This window comes from Rhinichthys klamathensis, unplaced genomic scaffold, assembly GCF_029890125.1.
Source record: "Rhinichthys klamathensis goyatoka isolate OS25496 unplaced genomic scaffold, OSU_Roscu_1.1 h1tg000011l_1, whole genome shotgun sequence".
Taxonomy (NCBI): Eukaryota; Metazoa; Chordata; class Actinopteri; order Cypriniformes; family Leuciscidae; genus Rhinichthys; species Rhinichthys klamathensis.
Window position 1 is genome coordinate 16,593,189 of NW_026606564.1, and position 5,412 is coordinate 16,598,600.

Here is a 5,412-nt window from a genome sequence, read left to right on the forward strand (position 1 = left end):
GCGTCAGCCGTGTTGGTGAACACCTCTGCTATGGACACCCTGGGCCAGCCATTGCATGCTCACATAAATGTCTTACATGTGTTTACAACAATTAAATGGATAAACAGATGTATTTCAATCAGAAAGGCAGAGGTAGCTGGCTATCTTGTTTGCTAATGTGATGTTAACCTAAACCTTACCTTCAACATAGGTGATTTAGACCTCTACTCAGTTGCTGTGCCCTTTCAGCACATGAGTTTCAACATCCTTCCTTGGCCCACATCTAAGCTTGTAAATCACAGTAGCAGCAGGTCTAACACAGGGCTTGTGTTCTTGCAGTCTTTGTCTTCGTGCTCTACTTATATACTACCACCCATGACGCTTACTAACTGAACCAAAAATTTAAAAAGATTCCAGTCACTCACTGAGATAGATGTTTAATAGACATAAGTAAATATTTTATTACGTTCATCACGCTTTTTAAAACGGCAAAGAACATTCTATAATAACTTTTCATTTATGCAAATAAAATTAATGTGGTAGTTTTAATGCAGTAATTTTTTAATGTTAAATAAGTACAGATTTTCAGTTCCTTAAACCAAAGAACAGCAGAGCAACAAACAAGCTTTATTCAGATTGTGTCTCATATTGAGTTTGTTTGATGGTCTTTGCTGTAGAATCTGAAGTTCAGCTGAACTCACTGAAACAGGAAGTAGAAGAGCAGAGGAGACACCAGCAAGAGGAAGCTTCCCTTGTACACTCCATCTAATCAAGACAGGAAGGACATTAGTATAACACTCCACTGATAATACATATAATAATAATTATAGTTATGAAAACTGCATGTTCATTGTTGATCAATTTGTCACATTTTTTTAAAAACAATAAAAACTCTGAAAGTGCTAGACTAATTCATAAGCTTCTCCTTATTGCTACATTTATAGCTTCCCACTATTTTTGACTACTTTTGATATTGTGCTGCTTATTAACAATCACTTGTTCATATTGAACATGGGCGTCGGAACCATTGAATATGGGTGGGACAATTAAGACCCACTCACTTTTTAAGACCAATGATATTGGACCCACTCATTTGACCATCTCTAATTCAGCGCATATGTCTGTTCACTTTTCAGAGCGCCGTCAGTCAAATCCATTCCACTTGAGGAATGCCCTAATAAATGAATCCGTGTTTTAGCTACAGAATTGCTTTCCATGCTGGTGCTCAAACACTTTACAATAAGGTCTCGTTTGATAACATTAGTTAAAGCATTAACTAACAGTGATCAATACATTTGTTACTGTATTTATTAATGCTGGGCTTGTCCTATAATTTTCAGTTTTTATTACATTTTTAATGATGTCTTTTAATTTTCCTCATAACAGCTCTGATGGAAGTCACAAAAACAGAGAGTGACACCACGATGTCTATGGCAAGTAGAAGACTATTCAGAACACGTCCCACTCTCCGTGAAAAGAAGGGTGATATATGCGTCAGCACGGAAAGAACAACAAGAAGACACCCACAACAGATGATTTGGCATGTCTCTACACATTTTGTTCACCATACTAGTGATGAGTTTGGAGATGAGTATTCTGTACATAAAGTGGTAAAAAAAAAATATTCCACAAACAAAGCACTCATGTTGCTTCATTGTAGCTCAGGTGAGTCTAATCCTTTATCAGTCCCGTGGAGTTTTTTTTTTTTTTCAATGTTCAAAGTGATCAACTTTATTGTTTTTTTGTCACAACAAAAAAACTTTTCTTCTAACAACACTCAGTAAGTGTTTTAGAAGTGACTGACACTAATTGTTGAAGTTAAAGTTTCTTTCTTATTGATAAATTACCTTCAGTACTCAACAGTCTGTGGTCTCTGTTGTTGTATTTTTCTCCTCATAATGCACCACACATTTTCAATAGGAGACAGGTCTGACTGCAGGTCTAGTACCTGAACTCTTTTACTATGAAGCCTCTGTTGTAACATGTGCAGAATGAATCTTGGCATTGTGTTGCTGAAATAAGCAGGGATGTCTCTTAAAAAGAGCTTGATGGCAGCATTATGCTAAATGTATTGTTTTCTCATGCTATAGCCAGACAAAAGTGTCAAAAACACAGAAATAAAAACGGACACTTCCAGTTCTTGATTATTATTGGCTGAGCTGTGTTCGATGCCATTGTAATATACTTTGTAACCACAGTAAAATGAGACGACGCGCCGCCAGCAGAGTTGCAGTGGGAAAAAAACTCACAGTTCGAGCGTCAAATACGCACGAGGACAGCGAGGATCAGCTTCAAGAGAGACTGACACAAAGACATCTATCATGTAGCTTATCACATCATACGAAGTTTAAAACATTCAAATATACATATCAAGTAGTAAATAATGTATATGAATCTTAGTTGATTATAGGCTATCAGAGCTGGTTTGGTTGCTGAGAGACGGAGACGCGCAGAGACGGAAATTACAATGTTTGGTTTGTGATCGTGCTGTGCTTATTCCACTCATTCAAGTATCATATTGTACAAGGCTTAAATCATTTAAATATACACACAATAATATACAATATCATATCGTAGAACATGTATGTAGTATTTGAGTTGATATTACTCTTGCCAAGCTCTGATTTCTGAGAGATGGCTCATTTAATTTTTACTCTCATTTATTACATAGAGATTTTAGATAAGGTATTTGGCTTCGGGAACACCCCTAATCTACTCCAGTAAAACAATTCTATTGAATTATTGTTTGTATAATTTACTAATTTTAAGTTACTTTGGATGAAATCAAACTGCTAGCGCATGATCAAACAAAGGCCAATACCTGCAGCATTGCAAAGATCAGTGTTACAGCAGCTCGTAGCCACTGTCACTCCTGCTTGCGTTACAGTCCCTGCTACACATTGAGCTGCGCACCCTTTAGTTATGAGGGAACCTGTAGAAAAGACATACATGTCCATATAATAAGAGAATAAAACAATTCCAAGATTAGCAGTTAACAAGTGGAAACTTTCTCTCTAGTGGTATCACTTATACAGCAGATTTCCACATTATACTGGACTTACCAACTGTAGAGCTGTAACATTTAGAATCTCCATCTGCACATGTCACATTTCCTCCACAGGAACTCGTCGAAGCAGATGTGCAGGAGTAACACTTGAGAGAATAACCTTACAGACAGAGAGAGACATTGAGATAGCGCTCTAAAGTATGATTAGCAAATAATACATTTCAATACTTGCTGTTTTCTGTACCTCCAGTGAGAGAAATGAAAAGAAGAACGATGGAGACCTGCAGATTCATCTTGTGTCAGGAGCTGAATGACTATACAGAAGTAATGCTTCAGTTTCTTTTATGTCTGTTCAGAAAGGGTTGGGTTTAGGACTCTTTGTGACGTCCCCAAGAAACTACAGTTAAGGTAATCTGAAATTTAAGCAGGATGGGCATGGGCGTAGGCACGGGTGTGCCGGTGACGCCCACAGTGGCACACCTGAAAATAGATGCACAGAGGCACAAACACAGGGTATGCAGTGCATAGGGACGCAGGAGGGGGGCACCATTGTGTCCAAATAAGTCTTTGGAAATCTCCTTTAATAAAACTTTATAAATAATCCAACATTGTTTGTTTAAAAATTATGAAAGGAAACATTTTTATTTATCTTTTGTTTAGCACTTTAACTGATTATTTTATTATATCAATATCAACCTCTCACCCTCCGACTTCTTGAAGTCCGTCCAATGACCTGGATAGTCAAATAATCACACATTTGTATTTATCTGTTTAAAGTTCATTTACCCCTTCACTATTTTTCTGTTACTGTCTTTGGGACAGTTCAAACAAATATGGAAATTCAGTAATTATTTACCCACTGCGCTTTCATGCATTTTTTTTTTAAAAGAGGATTCTTTAAAAATCTTGGCCTCGCCGTTGCTACATACACGCGAGCGCACAGTTTTTGCATGAACGTTAGAGGCAAATTATAGGCCCATATACCCAAGTCAATGTATTATTCTTTTCATTTTGTATTAGTATTTAAAGATATTTAATTTACAACTAATTTAATCATTTATATCTTGATGCATTTTATTTATAATAATTGTTTTAGTCCTTGGGTATGGCAAGGTGGCTTATAAGCACTGCAAATATCCAGTTAAAAAAAAATATACAGATTCAAGTTTTCAAGATGAAAAAGAAATTCGGAACTTCAAATTCAGTTTTCTAAAATTCAAAACACGGAAAATTCAGATCGTAGGTCATGGGTCATCCACAGGGAAGAGTAAAGGATCTCAGAAAAGTCGAATAGAGAATTTTGTACAGTCACAGACCCCTGAGTGAGGCGTCAAATCGACCGGCTCATTGAGGAGAAGTGTGCTATATCTTTTTTAAGCGATCGGGGGTACGGTGTTCGCCCCAGGGGCAAAAAATCCCATACTCTTAACATTGCGACGAACTTTGACCACTCGTAGCTCTGAGCAAGGATTTCGCAGAAACGTGTGAGTCATCACATTTGTAGAGGCTGGCAGGCTCTGTAAGAACTTTCTGGGGGCTGTTACACATGCTAGCAGTGAATAGCTACATGCTTATAGCGATTAGTTAAGTGCTAAATCATGCCAAGAACATGCTAAGAACTCTATAAAAACTCTATAGTAACCATCTGTGACAACTACCAACCAGAACACCCTAGCAACCGCCTAGCAACCGACCAGAACACCCTAGCAACACCCCAGCAACCACCCAGAATACCTTAGCAATTGCCTAGAAACCACCCAGAGTACCATAGCAACCACCTAGCAAACCATAGCAACCACCCAGAATACCTTAGCCACCGCCTAGCAACACCATAGCAACCAGCCAGAACACCCTAGCAACCACATAGCAACACCATAGCAACCACCCAGAATACCTTAGCAACCACCCAAAACACCATGGCAACCACCTAGCAAGCTCTAGCAACCACACAGGATACCCTAGCAACCACCTAGCAACACCATACCAACCCACTAGAAACACTTCTTTATTTCTAACTAATATTTCTTTTTCTTTTTAACTAATTCTTTTTATTTTTATTTCTTTCTTCGCAATCTTTCTTTCTTTCTTACTAATCTTTCTTTCTTACGAATCTTTCTTTCTAACTAATCTTTCTTTCTTTCTAACGAATCTTTTTTTCTTTCTTTTCTTTCTATCATTTTTCTTTCTAACTAATCTTGATGATCTATCTATCCATCCATCCATCCATCCATGGTCATAAAACATGCTAAATTATGTAGTAAACCATGTTTAATCATGCTAGGTTTGTGGTAAACCATACTAGAAACATGGTAAATCATGTCAAACCATGCTAGAACATTTTAAAAAAAAATTAAACTTTCTGGCTCGGCGTTTTCAAGCCAAATGAAAGTTTGCCAACAAACTGTTTTATCTAGATTTAGTTTGTT

At 37.3% G+C, this 5,412-nt stretch overlaps 1 long non-coding RNA gene across 1 annotated transcript; it reads right to left on the bottom strand.

Annotated features, from left to right (window-relative positions):
• Positions 1–519: 519 nt before the first annotated feature.
• LOC130101404 (uncharacterized) lies at positions 520–2,850 on the bottom strand. The gene is made up of 2 exons (XR_008808983.1): positions 2,801–2,850; positions 520–744 (listed from the first exon to the last, which is right to left on the bottom strand). It is a non-coding gene; the product is annotated as an uncharacterized LOC130101404 (long non-coding RNA).
• Between the last annotated feature and the right edge of the window lie 2,562 nt (positions 2,851–5,412).